This window comes from Camellia sinensis, chromosome 4 (genome assembly GCF_055761805.1).
Source record: "Camellia sinensis isolate YWXY chromosome 4, ASM5576180v1, whole genome shotgun sequence".
Lineage (NCBI taxonomy): Eukaryota > Viridiplantae > Streptophyta > Magnoliopsida > Ericales > Theaceae > Camellia > Camellia sinensis.
The window spans coordinates 34,326,270-34,350,358 of record NC_138964.1 but is presented as its reverse complement, the minus strand read 5'-3'; positions in this window follow the sequence as shown (position 1 = coordinate 34,350,358).

The window sequence follows — 24,089 nt, the reverse complement described above, 5'->3', positions numbered from 1 at the left end:
GAAAGAAAATTTTAAAAAAAAGAAGGAAAAAAATTTTAATAAAAAATTATGAGCCAGCTCAACCCGTGTTTTTTTTTTTTTTTTGGGGACTCCTGCATGACTAAGTAGGCACTAATCAATTTTTAAGAATTTTAGAACATGCAATATGTATATTTTCTTATAGATAAAGACAGATGAAGAAATCATGTGTCAAGTGGATTTAATTAATTTATTATTCAGTTGTAACTAGCAGTCAAAATCATTTTCTCAAGCATATCTTAGCAGTCAAAATCATTAACGCATAACTAAAAAATATATACGCACAGCCCCAGCTTAGGCCTTCAGTTCAATTAGCATTAAATCGCCAATTACTTTTATAGATCCCTCAAATTTAAAAAAAAAATATATCTAAATTAAGTGAATTAAGTGAGTACTTATTTTGTATTTTAAAAAAATCAAAAATATTTTCTTTTTTAAATATATCTAAATTAAGTGAATCTAAAAAATAAACAAATTTGCTTAAAATATTTAAAAAAGTTGAAAAAATTAATTATTAAAAAATTAAGAAAAATTTTAAAATCTGAAATAATATCAATAAGTCTTACAAATTAGATTTATTTACTTATAAGTCATGAGTTAATTTTTTTTACACACTTAGCCCTCGTTTTGATAATGATATTGAAAAATTGAAAATTTTATTTAAATGATAAATTATTACATTTAAAAAATATTCATTACATTTTAATAATATTAATTTTTCATTACAACCCTACAGAAATTACCATTACCTAAAGGAACACTTTACCATTATTAAACAATCGGCTACCAAAATATTTAGTAGCCAAAAGTAGGTCTTTGGCGACTAAAAAGTAATTTAGTCGGTGAATCCCCTATTTTTGGCGACCAAAATTTTGGTCGCCAAAGGTATTTTATAATTTTTTTATTTTCATTCGGCTACCAAACTATTTAGTAGCCAAAAGTAGGTCTCTGGCGACTAAAAAGTAATTTAGTCGGTGAATCCCCTGTTTTTGGCGACTAAAGTTTTGGTCGCCAAAGGTATTTTATAATTTTTTTATTTTCATTCGGCTACCAAACTATTTAGTAGCCAAAAGTAGTCCTTTGGCGACTAAAACGTAATTTAGTCAGTGAATCCCCTGTTTTTGGCGACCAAAATTTTGGTCGCCAAAGTTATTTTATAATTTTTTTTATTTTCATTCGGCTACCAAACTATTTAGTAGCCAAAAGTAGGTCTTTGGCGACTAAAAATTCTTTTAGTCGCCAATTGTGATATGTTTAGCTACTAAAAAATTTTTTAGTCGCCAATTGTATTTTTTTTAGCTACTAACTTTTTTTTAGTCGCCAATAATCAACATTCCCCTACTAAAAAAAATTAGTAGCTAAAATGTTGACTTTTGCCGACTAAAATTAATTTTGGTAGCCAATTCCCACACTTTTGGCGACTAAATTTGTTTTGGTAGCCAAAAATGGTCGGCAAAAATATATTTTCTTGTAGTGAACTGAACTATAGAGACAGCCATTCCCAAGATAAAATACATCATCAAACTAATATAAGGCTTCGTCTGGAAAGTGAGTTGGCTTTTTAACTTTTTGACTTTTTAGCTATTTTAGCCTGGGGCTAAAAAACATGGTTTGGGAAAAGCTTTTGGTTTTTTTAGTTTTTTTGTGAGAAAAATGATGTAATGATTATAGGTTGCATCTGATATTTTTGTTTTATTGAGTTAAAAAGTCTATTTTGTTTTTTGTGACTATTTTAGTCAAAAAAATCACAAAATCTTCTTCCCAAACATAGGCTAAGAGTGCAAACTAATTTTACAGTGTTCAGAAACAAAATAGTTAAGTATACATATTAGTAATGCCTAAAATAATAACAAAACTCAAAATAAGCTAAACATGGTACAAGTATAAATCCGCAAAATAATTAATATAGCATTATTTATAATATATAAATATATGGGCGGTATAATAATATTGTGTGCGTTTTGTTAAGCTCCGAAGTTGCGTATGTCCTAAGAAAAGGACCAGCATTATTTATATAAATCTATGGGCTGTGTTGTGTGCGTTTTGTGTGAATTAGTCCATTTTATTACTACAAAAATGCTGGGGGATTGACTTCTAAGTAAATTTAGGGGTGGTTTGGGATAATCTAAACAAGTATATTTTTGATTTTTTACGAAAAGATATGCAGAAAAGTAGAGAAGTGATGTAATGAAAAAAAGGTAAAAAAATAAAAAAGTGTGTACTTATTAGTACACCCCAAACAAGGCCTTAGAAAAGTCTAATTTTTTAATTTTTTTCGTTAAAATATGAGATAAAAAAATTATTAATATTTGTGGAATAATTATTTGACTTCTTATATTTAAAAAATGTACAAAAAATAGAGAAAAAAATATTTAATTTTTTTTATATAATTTTTTAATTTTTTAAATTTGTTAATAACCTTTAAACTATTTTATTAACTTCTTAAACTTGGTTGTCTTTAGTTGGCAACACATATGAACCTTATTTGGTTGTCTTTTGGCTTGTTTTAGGAAGTATGTTAAAAGTTTATTTATTTATTTATTTTTTAAAAATGTAAAAAAGCAGAGAAGAGATATGACCTAAAAAAACTAAAAAAATGCTTTTAGCCATGGAATTAGATTAAAAGCCAGTTTATTGGTTTTTTTTTTTAACTTTTTTTAAGTCACATTATCTCTCTACTTTTTTATATATTTAAAAAAAAAAACGAAAAAATGACTAAAAATTTGATTTTTAATCTATTTCCCAAGTAAGTCAGGGTGTTTTGGGAAGAGACCAAAAAAGTTAAAAACTGACTTTTTATCAATTTTGAATTATATCACCTCTAACATTAAACAGTGAAAAAAGTGATACAAAAAAAAAAAAAAACAAAACAAAACAAAATAAAAAAAAATGAAAAATCAACTTTTTACTATCTTCACAAAACACCATATATCTTGTAAAAGCTATCAAAAAAAGTTGCGAGTGGTATTCTTTCAATCAACAAAAATTTGAAGTGATGCTTCACAGCATTCACCATGTAATATTTGGTTTTAGAAAATTGAGTTCTTTATTTTTCTTATTTTTTTATTTTTAGTAAATTTTATTAATATTTTATGTAATTTTTTTTTTTATTTTTTGGATACAATTAATCTAAATACGTTTAAAGAGTATTATATTTGTAAAAATTAAAAAAAAAATAAAAATTCACAAAATAAATAAAAATAATTTAAAAAAAATATTAAAATTCAATATATACATTTTCGAATTTTGTTGTATTCAATGATTTTTTTTAAAGATTTTTGTACATTTTTTTTAAAGTATATTAAGATTAAGTGGATCTAAAAACATTTTAAAAAAAATTGATTAAAAAATTTTAAAATATCACTAAAAATACAAAAATACAAATTGAAATTTCAAAAAACTATTTTTCAAAACTGAAAACCAAACAGGGATACATTTTGACACTTGTCCTCTTCTCTCTTAAGGACAACACAAAAATAGCGAGTTTAGTATTTTAACCAATAAAAAATGAGAAAATTATAATTTAGTGAAACAGTTAAAAAATAATTACACTATAGATAAAATAAATAAATAAATAATTGTGCAACTATAACATATAATAAGAATTTGCACCAAACACATGAAAGACTTGCACCATAAAAAATTTACAGCTCATGAAAATACTAAAAAACAATTATTGTCCCCACTTATTTGCAATTTCTCCGTAAAAAATTAGTTCCAACACCACATAAATTTACTCTAAGATCATAATACAATTTCCCAACCACATATATCTCCAAAATGAGTAATATTATACAAACAACACCTTTTTGTTAAGCTCTCAGGTTGCTCATGGGTTGGTTTGGAATGGGCGTTGATTTTATAGCTTTTTAATTATTTTAGTTTGTGACTAAAAAGTTTTATTAGGGATAATTTTTTTTGACTTTTGTGAGAGAAAAAATAAAAAGATTATGGTTTGAATGTGATATTTTGTCTTATTAGACTAAAAAATTTATTTTATTTTTTTTTGTAACTAAAATAATTAAAAAATCAAAAATCTGATATGCCAAACAAAGGCTATGTCCTTTATTCAAAAAAAATAAAAAAAATGTCACGCCCCATATTTTATTACTCGAAATCCAATATCAAATTCATTAAGTTTATTCAATTTCAAAGATGACATGCGGAAATCCTTTTACATCATTTGTAAGAATAAATGAAGATTCTCTCATCCGAAAATGCAACATGTACATAACTAAATAAATTGTCCGTAGGCTTACATCTTTAAAGTCAAAGAAAGGGTTTAACCCTTTTACATCAATGGCATTCTGTCCACAAATAAAAGGTCTCGTGGCCAATATATAAAGAAGATTCTCAATCTTGAAACCCATCTCGAAGTTCACCTGAAAAAGGATTAGCAACGTGGGATGAACATAAAGTCCAGTATGGATCTCAACATGATCCTAAACAATAGCAACTTACAGATAGCTATGATCATGAATGCTTAGTTTCAAATTGTATAAATACTGTGGCGGTTTATACAAAAAAAAAAAAGAAATGTATATAAGAACTTTTCTCAAAATCGTTCATTTCATTCAATAACATAAGCAATTCACCTTTTTTTTTCTTTTTGTTACCTTTTTCTAAGATTCATATGACTATAACAAATTTTTGAAGAAAAATAATTTTACCAAGCCCATTATGTTTTCTCTCACTTTCCAGACTTATGCCTGATTTACCTTTTCAAAACATGTTCACAAGTATTCAAAGTCTTTCACATTTTTCACAATCTCAACACGGCAATTACGTCAGTATCCAACACATTCATAACTATACAAGTATGCCTTTAATACACAAGGAAAACAACAAGCAATCAATAACTATCTGCTTCAACAATTGAGGCATTAGAACAATAACCATAATAACCAATGATATACCCAGATACACTGAGACAATAATAATAAATAAGTTCTGCTCTATCTGCCTTAAGCAAGGTAAGCTAAGGATACACATTTCCATAATAAAATGCCAAGTTAAGTATACACATTTTCATAACAAAATTCCAATTCAAGGATACACCTTTTCATAACAAAATTTCAATTCAAGGATATAGTTCATCATCATCTAAACATTTCAAAATGAGACTACAACTCATTTATCGACACTTCAATCATAAACATTTATTCATACACTTTCACTTCTTGCCATTTTTCCGAGGGAACTGGCACCCAAATATATATAAGATTTCGGGACTTTCACCTTGGACACTCCGGCCAACTTAATTATCAATGGAATCCATCCCCTATCTCTTCCAAAACAATGGAATGCATCCTCTATCTCCTCCCAAACAATAGAATACATCTCCTATCGCCTCCCAAACAAAGGTACATATACAATATATTTAAACACGCTGTCATATACAATGACCAATTAAATTACATATTCAATGTTTAAATCCAACCTTCATATTCAATGACGTAATCCAATTGATTAGTTTCAATTCACCTACTCATTATGCAGTTTCTACAACAATCATGGCTATTCTCCAGCAATAGCCCAAAACACATATTTCTAAACAGATAAATAAATCTGTCAAAATAGATAAACTATCCACATTTTTATAGGTGAAAGATTTCAAATATCCAACCCCATCATTTACATTCATATCTATCCATTTCTGCATCTAATACGAAAGGAAAATCAAAAATCCAATTCTCGCATGACTTTCATTCCAATAACAATGATAATATGTGAAAGTTCCAAGATTTGACCTCAAGTTCATTATTCATTCACAAAGGGTGATGATTTCATTTTCTTTCAAAAGACCACTTTTGTTTCTTTTCCAATCCACACAACTCTAACCATTTTCTAATTATTCATTCTTGTCATTTTACAAAACCAAACCAAATCCATCATCTTTATTTTACAAAACCAGTTCCTTTGGTATCAAAACCATAACTCAACTTAACTTCACGTGATTAGTCTAAAACAATACCAACACTGTAGTTACTTCTCTTTTTATTCCTTTTGATGTAAACACAATTATCCAACCCATAGTAGCAAAATATAAAGAGTACTTAACTCCCTCCCTTTTAAATCCATTATATCAATAATATCAAATTAAGTTTTCCTCTCTTTCTTCACAAACATAGTAAATCATTTCCCAATAACTCAACAACAAACAATTTAACAACACCAATCAAAAGTATCAAACCCTAGATCCTCTTTCATGGTTTTCAAGAAAATTCATAATGAATATGGTTTTTATGCAATAAAAACTGCCACATGTCTATCCATAGATGGAGTATTGAAAAAGATCCAAGAAATCCCTTCATCTTGAAGCGAAGAGAAAATAACTCAAAAACCATCGGTGAGGAAATCACGAACCACTTGGATCAAAACGAAACTCTTGACAAGCTCTACACTTAATCCCAAAGGGGCAAGGCAAGGAGATGCGTCCATGAAAGTAGATCTAAAGATCTTTGAGCAAAAAGTGCTTTTTGAGAAAGAGAGAGAGGGAGAGTCATACGGTTTAGAGGGAGAAAAGAGAAAAAGAAATAAAGAAAAGGGTTAAGTGGGAACCTATTTATACTACTAGGTCAAAAATAGAAATAAGCCCCAAAGTCAACCAAAAATATCAAGTCAAAATCCCCAAAAGTGGACCCCCAAACCGAACTAAAAAATCTGAAAAAGGGTCGCAGGTGTCGACCCCTGCAACAGAGGTGTCGATACCAAAGAGGAAAAATCTAGGAAAATTATGTTTGACTGCACTGCAGGTGTCGACCCCTTCCCCAGGTTGGTGTCGACACCAAAATGTAGTGAGCAATTTCAGAACAAGGGTCAACCCTTCTCCAGATTGGTGTCGACCCTTGCGACCAACCAAAAAAGAAGGTGTGGACACCACCAAACCCGTTATCGACCCCAGAACATGATTTTCAAGTTTCCAAACAACTTTTCAACGCGAACAAGCGTGAACGAGCAATCCCAACAAGTTTAAATCAATTTTACTCATCCAAAACCAAGATACAACAACACCAAAGGTTTCCAAAACATAATAAAGGATTCAAATATACTTGCCAAAAGTTTTAAAAAGGGTACAAGTGCTACAACCTCCCCACCTTAGGAAATTTCGTTCCCGAAATTAAGAACACAGCGCAACTTGAGGTGAATCAACCACAACAAGGTAACATCATTTACAACACAACAATGTAAAAAAAAAATCCACGTTTTCTTCTTTTCTTTGAGGGTTTCCACAATCAAAATATGTTCTCAATTTTAAATAAAGCCTTAAAATTTTTGCAATCATCGTCCAATAATAAAATAAAGTGTTACTCCGAGCACCGAATCATTCACATTATCATACTTTGTGAAATTCAGCGTTTATTAAATCAAATAAACTACGTATCAAAATCCTTCATTAACACTTGGATCAAATCCAAAACATTGTAATTCAACATTGCCATCCGAGGCTACAACACAAGGAAATAATTCATCTTCTGAGTTCGTTTCTCAATATAAGACAATTGGTGAACCTCCACCCGCACCCAACAACTCCTATCACCCTTAAAGTGATTCCTCAACTGATATAAACATAACATTTCTATAATAACAATTAATAGAAATTACAACCGTGTTATCAACACAATAAGGCACAAACACAAAACAAAGAAATCCATAACCTTGCAATTCCATTCCGGCATATTATCATCATAAATTATCAGTTACATGAGGCATACAACACACGCAAAATGAAGAGTTCATAATACGTTACCCCAACTAGGTGATTTCCCACAATTTCAAGACAATCTCCATATGAGCTTCATAGTCACTTACATGAGACATACAACTCGCCAAACCACTCCAACGCACCCACAACCTTACAACCTCGCACACTAGCCCAAGCTATTCCCAAGGTGACCACGTGTTAACCAAACCCCGATATCAAGAAACTGACTAACCAGCTCAATAAAAATTTGTACTCGGTACCAAACACTGATATGGTACCCAACGCCACTTGCTCTAAGATGGAGTTCTACATACAAATTCTCATGTTCCTTGAATCTCACCGGATTCCTCAAGATTGGGCCAAACCACCATTGTTTCTAAGGAAACCACCACTCATATGCCTACATGGAAAATACTCCTTCGCCTCTCAAACATAAGACCGATATGGTCAATGACAAACACCCAATGTTGGATACAAAAGAATTTTCACCGATGCCAGACTCGTTACCAGAGTACACAACTTTACTTCCTTCCCAAAGAATACCTCTAGTATCTAACCAGCAAATTCTCCTTACATTCGTAAGCTCCATCCAATATCTAATAATTCCGCAAACCCATACCAACTCATAACAACCACAACACAAACATCGCCCTTAATAAGATCTATAGGGTCACAATAATTTCATTGACCAACAAACTAAAACACTAAACCACAATCACAAGTACCATCCGCACTATCTAGGAATCCAAATCTCGCATTCCTCTAAACTTAACACATTCAAGCCTCATATTTCATTCTCACCGCACAACAGCACTAATTACAACAATCCACGGGTAACCCGTTCTCAACAGTTAACTCCCAAATAAAACAAGGCTCACAAGTCATTACACAACCGTCTCATAAGACAATAACACGTATACAACATTGTTAAGATTATCAATCCATGAACCATTTCTCATTACACATATAAAAAAGTGTTCGAGATTCAGTACGTGCCCCCAATAGACGAGAGTAAACAAACAACAATACATGTACATATACAACACATTCACGGTGTATCGACACCCACCAGTACACCGGTTAACAACAAAGATTCACATATAAATCATTGGCCTCTAATACAAAAGCCCCTCTCTAGGGTAATACTACGGTGTTAGCTGAAAAGTAGACCATCACGGAGCTCTCGAAGCCTGGCCTACACCGGTATGGTATTGGTACCGCCCTCGACTGGACTGAAGAGACTGAGTCTGATTAGGTTCTGAAACACCTGAGGCATTCACACGCAAAGGGCAAAAATGTCTAACATGGCCCAGCTGACCACAACCAAAACAAACAGGAGACTCTCTACTCTACAACTGACTTGAAGCCTGAATCTCACTAGGCCTCCCAACTAATGAGTCTAAAACCCTTGACGAAGACAAAGACTGAGCCTGCAATTGAGCATGCGCTCGTCTCCACCTCTTATTGAGCCTAGAATGCTTATAAACCGTAGGAGTTGCCAAAATGGCCCCCTTCCTAACCCGACCAACACTCATAACCACAACCTCCTCATAGGCCACCGCCTCAACTAGAGCACAGTAATTCTTCTACATAGATCCAGCTACCTTATTCCAAATATCATCGTGTAACCGCCTCTCAAACTCATAACAAGGACACTCCTCTGTTGCCACCAACTTTGGAGCAAATCTCGACAAACTAGTGAACCGCATCTCAAACTGTACCAAAGGAGTAGCATCCTGGCACAACTCAACAAACTGTTTCCTCAACCTCTCTCGAGCAGAATAAGGGAAGTACTTGGCCCAAAAAGCCTCTATAAAAGCAACCCACGTGTTACCTACTGTGTTCTTAGCATACTTCCACTAATAACTCGCATTTCCTCTCAATTGGAAAGTTGCCAAAGAGACCCTTAATCCATCATCTTCGACTCTGAGCATATCAAGAGTCTTGGTAATCTGTTCCAACCAATCCTCTGTCTCCAACGGTTTAGCCTCCCCCAAAAACTCCGGCGGATTGGAGCGAAGAAACTCCTTAGTAAGTTTGAGGGTAAGCCTATTGTCACCCTCATTGCGAGCTAGAGCCTCTTGCACTGCTCTTACAATCTCACGTACAACTTCCTCACTGACAGCCGATGTTGCAACGACAGATGCTAAAGGAACCTTTGTGCCCCTACCGACACTCCTATTCCCAACTTGACCTCTATTCCTTCGTCCAGACATTCAATAAAATCCCAAAACAAAACCAAGCTTAGTACTCAACACAACGCCCTTTCCTAAGGTACGCACTCGCCACCTCTAGGCTACAAGACACACTTACTTCCCAAAACATACAATTTCTATCGCATATAAACAATTAAACACCTAAACACATAATCGAATCAAGTCCTCAAAGATAGACACTCATCCCGGAACTCTCAAGGAATTCCTTTCAGAAACCATGTTAATCAGGCATGTTTCCGATAAGCTCTCAAAGCAAGTTTACTGGCTATAAGTACTATCCAAGAAACTTAATCCCATGCTTACGTAAATGGAACATACAAATCCTAACACTTATCCTAACTATGTGCAACGTCCTTACCAAGCATAGTAAACCCGATGTGATAAAAATCACTCCCCACGAGTCCAAAGTATTCAAACCCGGCTCGCTCTGATACCAAGTTGTCACGCTCCACATTTTATTACTCAAAATCCATTGCCAAATTCATTAAGTTTATTCAATTTCAGAGATGACTTGCGAAAACCCTTTTACATCATTTGTAAGAATAAATGAAGATTCTCTCATCCGAAAATGCAACATGTACATACCTAAATAAATTGTCCACAGGCTTACATCTTCAAAGTAAAAGAAAGGGTTTAACCCTTTCACATCAATGGCATTATGCTCACAAATAAAAGTCCTTGTGGCCAATACATAAAGAAGATCCTCGATCTTGAAACCCATCTCGACGTTCACCTGAAAAAAGATTAACAACGTGAGATGAACATAAAGTCCAATAAGGATCTCAACATGATCCTAAACAATAGCAACTTACAGATAGCTACGATCATGAATGCTTAATCTCAAACTATATAAATACAGTGGCGGTTTATACAAAAAAAAAAAAGAAGAAATGTATATAAGAACTTTTCTCAAAACCGTTCATTTCATTCAAAACATAAGCAATTCACTTTTCTTTATTTTTGTTACCTTTTTCTAAGATTCATATGACTATAACAAATTTTTGAAGAAAAACAATTTTACCAAGCCCATTATGTTTTCTCTCACTTTCCAGACTTATACCTGATTTACCTTTTCAAAACATGTTCACAAGTATTCAAAGTCTTTCACATTTTTCACAATCTCAACATGACAGTTACGTCAGTTTCCAACAAATTCATAATTATACAAGTATGCCTTTAATACACAAGGAAAACAACAAGAAATCAATAACTATCTACTTTAACAATTGAGGCAACACGACCTTCTAGAACAATAACCATAATAACTCATGATATACCTAGATACACTGAGACAATAATGATAAATAAGTTCTGCTCTACTTGCCTTAAGCAAGGTAAGCTAAGGATACACCTTTCTATAACAAAATGCCAAGTTAAGTATAAACCTTTTCATAACAAAATTCCAATTCAAGGATATAGTTCATCATTATCTAAACATTTCAAAATGAGACTACAACTCATTTATTAACACTTTAATCATAAACATTTATTCATACACTTCCACTTCTTGCCATTTTACGGAACGACGTCCAAGGAACCGGCACCCAAATATATATAAGATTTCTAGACTTTCACCCTGGACACTCTGCCCAACTTAATTATCAATGGAGTCCATCCCCTATCTCCTCCCAAACACTGAATACATCCCCTATCTCCTCCCAAACAAAAGTACATATACAATATATTTAAACACGCTGTCATATGCAATGACCAATTAAATCACATATTCAATGTTTAAATCCAACCGTCATATTCAATGACACAATCCAATTGATTAGTTTCAATTCACCTAATCATCATGCAGTTTCTACAGCAATCGTGACTATTCTCCACCGATAACCCAAAATAGATATTTCTAAACAGATAAATAAATCTATCAAAATACATAAACTATCCATACTTTCATAGGTGAAAGATTTCAAATATCCAACCCCATCATTTACATTCATATCTATCCATTTCTACATCTAATAAGAAAGGAAAACAAAAATCCAATTCTCACATGACTTTCATTCCAATAACACTGATAATATGTAAAGGTTCCAGGATTTGACCTCAAGTTCATTATTCATTCACAAAGGGTGATGATTTCATTTTCTTTCAAAAGACCACTTTTGTTTCTTTCCCATTCCACACAACTCCAACCATTTTCTAATTATTCATTCTTGTCATTTTACAAAACCAAACCAAATCCATCATCTTTATTTTACAAAACCAGTTCCTTTGGTACCAAAACCATAACTCAACTTAACTTCACGTGATTAGTCTAAAACAATACCAACACCGTAGTTACTTCTCTTTTTATTCCTTTTGATGTAAACACAATTATCCAACCCATAGTAGCAAAATATAAAGAGTACTTAACTCCCTCCCTTTTAAATCCATTATATCAATAATATCAAATTAGGGTTTTCCTCTCTTTCTTCACAAACATAGTAAATCATTTCCCAAATAACTCAACAACAAACAATTTAACAACACCAATCAGAAGTATCAAACCCTAGATCCCCTTTCATGGTTTCCAAGAAAATCCATAATGAATATGGTTTTTATGTAATAAAAACTACCACATGTCTATCCATAGATGGAATATTGAAAAAGATCACAGAAATCCCTTCATCTTGAAGCGAAGAGAAAACAACTCAAAAACCACCGGCGAGGAAATCACGAACCACTTGGATCAAAACGAAGCTCTTGACAAGCTCCACACTTAATCCCAAAGGAGCAAGGCAAGGAGATGCTTCCATGAAAGTAGATCTAAAGATCTTTGAGCAAAAAGTGCTTTTTGAGAAAGAGAGAGAGAGTCATACGGTTTAGAGAGAAAAAATGGAAGAAGAAATAAAGAAAAGGTTTAAGTGAGAACCTATTTAAACTACTAGGTCAAAAATAGAAATAAGCCCCAAAGTCAATCCAAAATATCAAGTCAAAATCCCCAAAAGTGGACCCCCAAACCGAACTAAAAAATCTGAAAAAGGGTCACAGGTGTCGACCCTTACAACAGAGGTATCGACACCAAAGAGGAAAAATCTGGGAAAACTATGTTTGATTGCACTGCAGGTGTCGTCCTTTCCCCAGGTTGTTGTCGATACCAAAATGTAGTGAGCAATTTCAGAACAAGGGTCGACCCTTCCCCGGATTGGTGTCGACCCTTACGGCCAACCAAAAGAGAAGGTGTCGACACCACCAAACCCAGTGTCGACCTCAGAACATGATTTTCAAGTTTCCAAACAACTTTTCAACGCGAACAAGCGTGAATGAGCAATCCCAACAAGTTTAAATCAATTTTTACTCATCTAAAATCAAGATACAATAACACCAAAGGTTCCCAAAACATAATAAAGGATTCAAATACATTTTCCAAAAGTTTCAAAAAGGGTACAAGTGCTACAAAAAAAGTTGCTTATGTCCTAAGAAAAGGACCAGCATTATATAAATAGCGTGTTGTCCATTTTATTACTACAAAAATCTCGGGGGATTGACTTCTGGTAAATTTGGAAAAGTCTAACTTTTAAATTTTTTTATTAAAATATAAGATGAAAAAAATTATTAATATATTTGGAATAATTATTTGATTGTTTTTGTTAAAAAAATGTACAAAACATAGAGGAGAAAAAGAATCTTTAATTTTTTTATATAATTTTTTAACTTCTTAAAATTTTTAATTACCTTTTTACTATTTTATTAACTTCCCAAACTTGGTTGCCTTTAGTTGGCAACACATAATATGACACCTTATTTAGTTATTTTTTTTATTTTGAAATGCTGATTAAAAGTTGATTTTTTTTTTTTTAAAAAAAACAATGGGTAAAAAATAAGAGAAGTGATATGACTCAAAATAGGTTTTGGCTTCCAACTAAGTTTTCAAATTTGGCCTTTGTGCTCTTTCGGTAAAAAGTTACGTTTGTAGCTTATTTGCTAAAAAAGTTAGCAAGAAGTCATTTGGCAAGTCTAAAAAAGGCACATATAAATTACAATTATATTCTTTATGTTTTTTTTATTTTTATATTTACATGGGTAAAAATAAAAATTTTCTACATTGGATAGGGATAGTTTAGCCATTTTATTGTGATGCGACCTCATAAACAAATATTAGTAAAAAAAATCAAAAGTAGTTTTTTATCAATTTTCCAAGTCATTTTTCTAGAAAAACCAAAAGTATAGTTAAAAGTTAAAAGTCAGTTTTTAACCATCTTCCCAAAACACCCATATTTTAGGTAGGTTTGAAACTAATTTTTTAATTTTTTGACTTCTTTTTTTTTTAAAAAGTACAAAAAAGTAGAAAATTGATATGATCCGAAAAAGTCGATAAGCCGTCTTTTAACCTAATTGCTAAAGAACACTTTAGTCACTTTTGGCAAAGAGGTTAAAAGTTACTTTTTGACGTTTAACCTCTTTTAAATTATATCACTTTTCTATTTTTTTTTAAAAAATCAAAAAAATTAGGATAAATTACAAATACACCACTTGAAGTTTGCTTAAAGTACAGACTGCTTCCTGTGGCTTTGAAAATTTCAAATACTCCTTTGTCAGAATTTTTTATTTAACAAAATTAACTAAAAAAATGAAATTCATAATCGCTCTCTAATATAATAATAAAATTATCTAAATTATTAATTGAATCATATTTCTAATATCATTAAAAACTATTAATTGACTTCATGATTTATTAATAAAAGGGAAAATTTATTACAAAATTAGAAACCTCAAGAATTGAAATGTAATTTTCAAAACTATAAAAAATTTATTCATATTTTAATCAAATCTCAAAAAATATATTTATAATTTATCCAAAAAATTAAAAAACGAACTTTAACCCAGTAAAATTCCACACCATGCGTTGCTTGGCCTTTTATCTTTTAAAAGCTAACAAAAAAGTTGGGAGTGGTATTATTTCATTCAACAAAAATTTGAAGTGATGCTCACATCATTCACCATGTAATGTTTGGTTTTAGAAAACTCAGTTCACCTTTTAGAAAATTAGATTTTTTAATTTTCAAATTTTTTAATAAATATTTTAATATTTTATATAATATTATTTATTTTTTAGATATACCTAAGTTAAATACGCTTAAGAAGTATAATATTTATAAAAAAAATAAAATAAAATAAAATAAAAAACTTTAAAAAATTTACCAAATACAATATATATATATATATTAAAAATATAAAAATTTAATACATTTTGTATTAACTTACGTATTTTTGTATTGTTCTAAACTTTTGGAAATGAATTTACGTGAATTTTGTATTAACTTAGGTATTTTTGTGAAATAACATACATGAGTTGTGAAAACTTACGCATTTTTGTGAAATCAAAATTTTCTCCAACAACTTAGGGGTTGTTTGGTGTGTCTTAAATAAGTGCAATTTTTGTCTTTTTAGACTAAAAAATTGAGGAAAAAAATATGGATGTTAGGGTTAACTTTTTGACTTTTTTTATGAAAAAAATGTGTATTAAAAAATTGTATAAATTAGTGTGTAAGGAAAAATTAGGATTGAGAGTTGTGCAGCCGTAATTTTTGATTTTTGATAAATAGTGATAACTTTTTAACTTTTTGAGTAACTTTTTGACTTTTTGACAACTTGCCAAACTTGGCCTTACTCGTATTTATATTCACTTAAGCATTTTTATTAAATCACTTACATGAATTATGAAAATTTACGTATTTTTGTGAAATCAAAGTTTTCTCCAATGACTTACCTTTATTTGTGTTCACTTACGCATTTTGTAAAATCACTTACGTGATTTATGAAAACTTAGGCAATTTTGTGTTGTTCTAAATTTTTGAGAATAAACTTATGCGAATTTTGTGTTATCACACACATTTTTGTAAAATCACTTATGTGAGTTCTGAAAACTTACGCATTTTTGTGAAATCAAAGTTTTCTCCAATGACTTATGTAACGCATCGAAAATAATTACAATAGCCCATTCACAATATCAATAAATAACAACAACGATAAAGTAATTATCTTCCATTAAATCCATTTGAATTTACCAAAAAGGAAAACATATGCAGGATACATTCATAATGCCTGGCCTGAATCAATAGCATATATTGTGAACTAAAGAAAAGAGTGGGAAATAAACAAATAAGAAATGCCCTAAAGGTTGACAACTTTCCAAGATAGTTCTTGATTACAACAAAAGTGAACTTTAAGTCTAATACATTTAAAGCCCTTGGCTACACAAAATGAACACAACAAAAAGAAGCTCTTGCTCTGGATCCTCCCAAGCTACTGTCTTGGTAGAGACATATCATCAGCACCTGAAAATGTTTTTCTCACATAGAGTGAGCCAAAGCTCAATAGAAATAATTCAACATAGTATATGAATCTTAACAAAGTTAAAAGGTGAATGCATTTGCAATACTTGTGCTGAAACGTTTTTGTATTTCTTTCCAAAATTGTACAATGTCAAATTAATATCATGGTTCATAAATCTTTTCCTTTACAATTGAAAATAGGGCAGCGAATTACACTTTGGGGATTTCAAAACAATATAACCTTTCTCGGAAATTTCGTTTGACAAAAACCGTAAATCGAGACCTATGTAAACATAGGCAATAAAAACACTGCTATTGCCATTTCACAAAAATTTCTTTTGCGGGATCGGCACCCATGTATACGCGCTGTTTTCGCGAATTTCACTCTGAATACTCAGGCCAACTTAGTTCAACATGACAATTCATGTTTCCCAGATTCACCATTTTCCTTAAACTGATAAACATTTTCAATGTATAAGTGCAAAATAATGCTCAATGTAAATGAATAAAAAACAGTTTCAATTCTCCCAATTCACATTCAATATCTACAACAATCATAGCTATCCTCCACCGATAGCGCAAAATAGATATTTTTAAACAGATAATTTATATTCCACAAAAATAAACTTTCCAAATCTCAAGAAATGAGTGATAATACATATCCAACTCTACTATTCTCATCAATACCAATCCAAGCTCATAATTTCAACATCAATTTTTTTATTTATACAAACTCAACATTTGAGGCATTAAGGGAAAAATTCTTACTCTTTTCAAAATCAACCATTTTCACCCAACTGAACATTATTCCCAACATCTAAATCATTTCCACGAGACTATTCGAAAATTCCCTCTTTTGATTTTTCTATCCAAAATCCTAGATTTGTTCCAAATCTTCCAAATTTGCAATATAGTTTAGAAACAACAAATAACTAATTTAAAACTCATAAAATATGTGGAAAGTATCCCTACCTCAAGCTAGGACACGAGAGAGAGAGAGAGAGAGAAACCCAAAGACGCCCAAAAATCAACTTTACTCCGGTATAACGAAGCTCTCGCCAAGCTCTATCTTTTTAACAAAGACTTACAGATGAAAAGATTGATGGATCTAGGTGTATCTGAGGGAAATGGGTGAGTTTTAGAGAGAGAGTGAGAGAAAATAGGGTTTTGAAATGTTTAGAGCAAGAGAGAGAGAGAGAGAGGAGAAAAAGTGATGTAAAATGGCATGTTTATGAACTGATATACGCACAGTTCGCTCAAGCACAAGATTTGTCATTCGAGCGACCAGACACAATAAGTTGTTCCGCTCAAGCGCAAGAAGTTTCGCTTGAGCGCAGAATACACACTCTCAGTAGTTTTGTAGACAAAGGTCATCGCTCGCGTGGAAAAAGCTTCGCTCAAGTGAAGAATACAAACTCTCAATAGTTTTACAAACCTGCAAAAGTACTGGAGGTTCACAAAGGCCGCTCGAATGCAAGAAGTTTCGCTCGAGCGAAGGGACAAAAATCTGGACAACAAAAGTTTGAAAAACAAGCTACTAACCTATTCCAAACACAACCAACACAACCCAAAGGCCAAACTCAAAGAGGTATAAGTGGAAACAAGACATGAATAACAATAAAAGACGACAAAACTCGGATTCAATACATACAATGGGTCAGGTCTGAACCAAAAACACTATAACCTCCCCCCTTGAAGAATTTTGTCCACGAAATTTAAGCCAAACATTAAACCCAATTTTAAACCAATTACAACCATGATATTAACCTAAATTTATGACATGCATTGCATTGTCTTGAGATAGTCTGGCATTGCATGAAGTGATATATAATCTGGCATTACATTGTTTTCATGAAGTGATATATAATCTGGCATTGCATTGTTTTGAGATACAAAACTAGGAAATGTTGAAAAAATGGCATGCATGTGTTTTCACATTATGATTTTGCTAAGATTCATATACTATGTTAGAGTATCTCCACTGGACTTTGGCTCACCCTATATGGAAAACAACTTTCAGGTGCTGATGATACGCCTTCGCCAAGGACATAGCTTGGGAGGACTTGGACCTTAAGGCTTCTTTTTGGTTTTGATTTGATGTAATTATTTTGTTTAAGCGTCGGGCTTTATTTCTATTGAGTTTAAACTCATTTTGTTGTATCCAAGAACAGTCTTGGAAAGTTGTAGCCATTGGGGCATTTACTTATTTGGTTTTATTTCCCTTTTTACTCTTGTATCCATGTCATATACTATAGATTCATAATCTAGGATTTGTGAATATATATCGCATATGTCATCTTTTGTAATCATCAATGATAAAATGAATAGAAGATATGAAATTGTTGATCAAATGTGGCACTGTTATGTAATGGGTTAATGTTAATTATAATGGGGCGTTACAAATTGTGATAAAAAAAATCATGGGCCAAAGTGCAATGTGAAACAGAAAGAACACAAATGAGTACAAGTCTGACAAATCTTAAAAAAATCCATTTATCATCGAAAATGCTGAAAATTGACTACATTGCCAAATTTTAGAGTTGCCACCTAAATACTTTTGAAAAATTTAGGAAACCCGTGACTCGTGCCAAAGGCCACTTGTTCGTCCTAACCAAAGTGTCTCGATTCAAGAACTTAGGTATGAGAGGGAAAGGTGATGAATTGAGCACCCTACTCACCCGATCAAAGATCCGCCTCTACTAATCATGATGTGATTCTTATGTACAGTATATGCTCTTGTTCCAATTATTATGCTAACCTTACTATGTGTACACACAAGTATACACTACAAGAATTTTCACTTTTGGAGACTAAATTTTTAGTCGCCAAAAGTTAATTTTTAGTCGCCGAATGGTTTTACCGACTAAATTATTTGGTCGCAAAAATAGTTGCCAAAAAATTGTCGGTAAAGGTAATTAGCGACTAAAATTATTTTAGTCGCCAAATGTATACAATTCCCAACTAAAATTTTAGTCGCCAAAAGGTTGGACATTAAATTAAATTAGACCCTTTTCGGCGACCAAACTTTTAGTCGCCTAAAGTCCCATATTTTTAGCTACTAAAATTTTAGTTGGTAAAGAGTTCTTCTTTTGGCTACTAAAAATTTAGTCGCCTAAAGTCTCACATCTTTGGCTACTAAAATTTTGGTCGCCTAAAGTTCTACATTGTTTGCTACTAAAATTTTAGTCGACAAAAGTGTTTTTATCCTTTAGTTTTTTGTTTTTAGCTATGAAATATTTTAGTCGCCAAATGTTTGATTTTCTTTTGGCTACTAAACGTTTAGTTGCCAAATGACTATTTCTTTTTTTTTTGCTACAAAATTTTTAGTCGCCAAATGTCTTTTTTTCAATTTCTTTGTAGCTACTAATTGTTTAGTCGCCAAAAACATGATATTATGTTTTATCACAAAATTATAATTTCTCCACAACCTGTCTATATTCAATGCAACCTGTAATACGTATATAAACAAAATAATACATACTGTCAATCATTCCGCAATCTACATCCATATACCAAAAATAAATTACTTTAAATGTCAAAGTCCATACAAATCAATTATTGTCCAAACTAAAATAATAATTCCATACAAAATATATCATACAAAAATCAAAGCCCTCCGCATACAAAAATACATTTACTACCAAGTGAAATTACCATTTGGCATGGTACAAATTATCATCGTACTTTGTACCACAACAAAAGTTTTCTATAGACAATGACAAAACATCCTATATGTATGCCAACAAATGGTATATATGTACCACGATAGAAGGTGATCTATGTACCACGATAGTCATTATCTATTGATTGTCAAAAGTTTTCTGTATCAGTAATAATAAACTACAAAAAAGCTAAGGACGACAAAAGTATTATATTAGTTCTACACAAAAGTGAAAATTCTTCTCTATACACCAATATGGATTATCCACAAGTCCACGCAACAAAGCCATCTACAAAGAAAAATAAAAAATGAAACATTAGAATTGGTTACAAAATATCAATTCAGTCAGCCATATGGAACATGTTCTAACATGAATTTAAGGTAGAACAATCGAGAAATGTCTTCTTGGAAATAAAAGAAAGTATATATATATGCATCATGCAATATTTATTCCAACCAATTGCACAAACAATGTAGTCTGTAATTTCTTTGTCCTATAAATATATAAAGGCAATTATTAGAATATGTAGATGTTATTTTCATAAAGTTATCACTTTTTAAACTAAGTGTTGCAAGTTTTTCGACTAAGTGAAGGCGTATTCGGGGGCTGTTATGAATTTTCGTCCCCAGAAAGCTCTTTTTCGAGTCAGTTTAGGGTGTATTCGGCTCTAACTCTCAACATACGGGTTCGAATTATGTTCCGTTAGTTCTCACATGTCCTATTTGTCATGGCGAAGCTATTCGTGTGAGCCACACGATTGTTCAGGGGCTATTTTGAATTTTCGCCCCTGAAACACCATTTTTCAACTAAGTTTAGGGCGTATTCGGCTTTAACTCCCAACTTATGGATCCGTATTACATTCTGTTAGTTGTCACAAGTCCTATTTGTCATGGGGGAACTGTCCGTGTGAGTCACACGATGGTTCGGGGGCTATTTAGAATTTTTGCTCCCGAAACGCCCTTTTTCGACTAAGTTTAGGACATATTCAGCTCTAACTCCCAACCTACGGGTCCGATTTATGTTCCATCAGGTCTCACAAGTCCTATTTGTCATGGCGAAGCTATCTGTGTGAGCCAAACGGTCGTTTGGGGGCTGTTTTGAATTTTTGCCCCAAAAATGCCCTTTTTCGACTAAGTTTAGGGCGTATTCGGCTCTAACTCCCAACCTACAGGCCATAATTACATTCTATCAGTTCTAACAAGTCCTATTTTTCATGGGGAAGCTATCTGTGAGAGTCACATGGTCGTTCAGAGGTTGTTTTCAATTTTTGCCCCTGAACACCTTTTTTCGACTAAGTTTAGGGCGTATTCGGCTCTAACTCCCAACCTACGGGTTTGGATTACATTCCGTCAATTGTCAAAAGTCCCATTTGTCATGGGAGAACTGCCCGTGTGAGTCACACGGTGGTTCGGGGGCTGTTCAGAATTTTCGCCCCTGAAACGCCCTTTTTCCACTAAGTTTAAGGCGTATTCAGCTCTAACTCCCAACCTACGGGTCCGGATTACATTCCGTCAGTTGTCACAAGTCCTATTTGTCATGGGGGAACTGTCCGTATGAGTCACATGGTGGTTCGGGCGCTATTTAGAATTTTTGCCCCCAAAACGCCCTTTTTCGGTTAAGTTTAATGTATTTTCGGCTCTAACTCCCAAACTACATGTGCTAATTACATTCTACCTATTGTCACAAGTCCTATTTGTGACAGGAAAGGTGGCTGTGACATCCGTATGGTGGTTTGGGGGCTGTTTCTCATTTTCGCCCCCCTTATCGCCCTTTTTCAGTTAGGTTTAACACATTTAAGGCTCCGACTCCCATCCTATACGTGCTAATTACATTCCGTCTATTCTCGCATGTCCTATTTGCATGGGGAAGGTGGTTGTGACATCCGTACGGTGGTTCAGGGGCTGTTTTGCATTTTCACCCCCTTAACGCCATTTTTCGGTTAAGTTTAATACATTTTTGGTTCTAACTCCCAAACTATGTGTGCTAATTACATTCCGTCTATTGTCACAGGTCCTATTTGTGATAGGGATGGTGGCCGTGACATCCGTATGTTGGTTCGGGGGCTGTTTCCCATTTTCGCCCCCTTATCGCCCTTTTTTGATTAAATTTAAGGCGTTTAAGGCTCTAACTCCCAACTTACATGTGCTAATTACATTCCTTCTGTTGTCATAGGTCCTATTTGTCATGGGAAAGGTGGCTGTGAAAGCCGTATAGTGTCCCAAACTATGTGTGCATTTACTTCAGAGAACATAAATTAGACCTAGACCTACAATTCAAGAATGAACATAGTTTTTTGGCACAGAAGATGCTACACAGTGATTAATGATCTCATATTTATTACTTTTGACTGTATAGTGTAATGCCATTCGACAATATTACAACCAAGTACTTTTCACAAAGGTATATTTATGCATCATACAAGAAAAGAATGAAGATTCTCTGCTCTTAAGTGGCGAAGAAAGATTGGAAATCCTCAACATGAATACAGACTTATTCTTAGAAATTTAAACCATTTTCTTCAATTTCTTTCATAATCCATGCAAATATAATCCCACAGTAACAGTTAAAATGTAAATGATCTTTAGAAACTATTCAAGATTTTGTTGTTTCCTACATTTTCTTTAACATGCGAAGAATTTGTTTTATTAAAAAGGTGATCCCAAAAGCACAATAGCTTCTAAATGAAACTCACAAAAAGAGAATATTACAACACGTAGGTTTTTTATGGACAAGAGATATCATGGCTCATAATTATACAAATGAAGATGTAGACAGTTTCAGATCACCTGCGCCACTTTCCACAAATGTTTCTATCAGCACCTTCTCCTATTCCTTCTATAACTTCTTGACATTGAAGCCAATTACCAATAGAGCTGAGTCTAGAAGGCTTGCAGGAATTCCAACCCTACAGGTAAATAAAATATAGTCCTTTTCTCTTTAGTACTCCTGTAATCTACTGCCAATTGAAATGAGACAGTATACACACAAATACAAGCCTCACATGTAAGCTAATACACTCTGAAGGATCGATTTTCGATGGTTCAACAGCAGTATCAATGTCACTACACCAAATCAAAGCAGCAACAATAAGTTAAAGGGGTGTATTACAACACAAACGGATATCGATAACAAGTCAAGTGGTGAACAATTTGGTTCAATAATCCATCAATGAAGCATAATGCACAAAAAAACATTAGACACACAATCTACATCCAATATCCTCACATCCCACCTACAGTAAATAAAACTTAATTCTTTATGTCTTTGTTTCCTAAACCTAACCCCAGAAATCCACATAATCAACAGAAATTAGCGAAACCATGAAGATTAATATAAGGATAGTTGATAGAACATACTCGACAGATGGACCAGACCAGTCATGAACTTCTACTTGAAAGTCATGACCAATTCAAACACGGGTTGTATATGGCTCCGATTCTTTCAACTTGGATGCTATAGGACTTAATTCACCCTTAAATTTTGCATTTTTACAATTGCTCATTTCATTGCTGATATTCAATGCTTTACTGGCAGTTGTTTCCTTCAAAATTCTATAGGGTTGCAGCAAGAGACATGAAATGCCTCTTCACATTGATCACAAATTAGCATTTTCAGTGTAATCTCTGACTGATCACAAACTTTGCATGCCCGCATATAGTTGCTATCAGTACTTCTACCAGGGACTTCATCAGAAGTGCAAATCCTAATAGGCCAAACTCGATCAAGAAGTCCATGGATTTTAAGAATAGAGAAGCATATATCTTTTTCTGATAGATCATCCTAAAAACCCTCCACACCTAATGCACTAGAAGAGGAGCACTCTCTAGTGTCATCCACTTTAGTCCTCAATGTCACTGAACCTAGTTCCACATTTGACTTTGATGACGAATTTAGGGGCTTCTTTGGAACCAGGCTCTTCTCCAACTAAACTGCCATTAATGGATTTGGAATTCAAAATGAACGCCTTTCAAATGAAACACATAGAAGTGTGCACTTTGTTTAACCTTCAACAAATGTACAATATGCTTTTTATTTATAAATGTCAGCAAACAACGACCTTTAGAAAATTAAATTCAAGAAAATTTCTTCCTAGGACAAAATTAAATTCAAGAAAATTACTCTAGTAATGAAACCACTTCAAACAAACCCATTTCAGAAATGAAGACAAAATTAAACTGAATGGGTAGAATAAACAACCCTAGAGTAAGAGTTCACAGTTGGG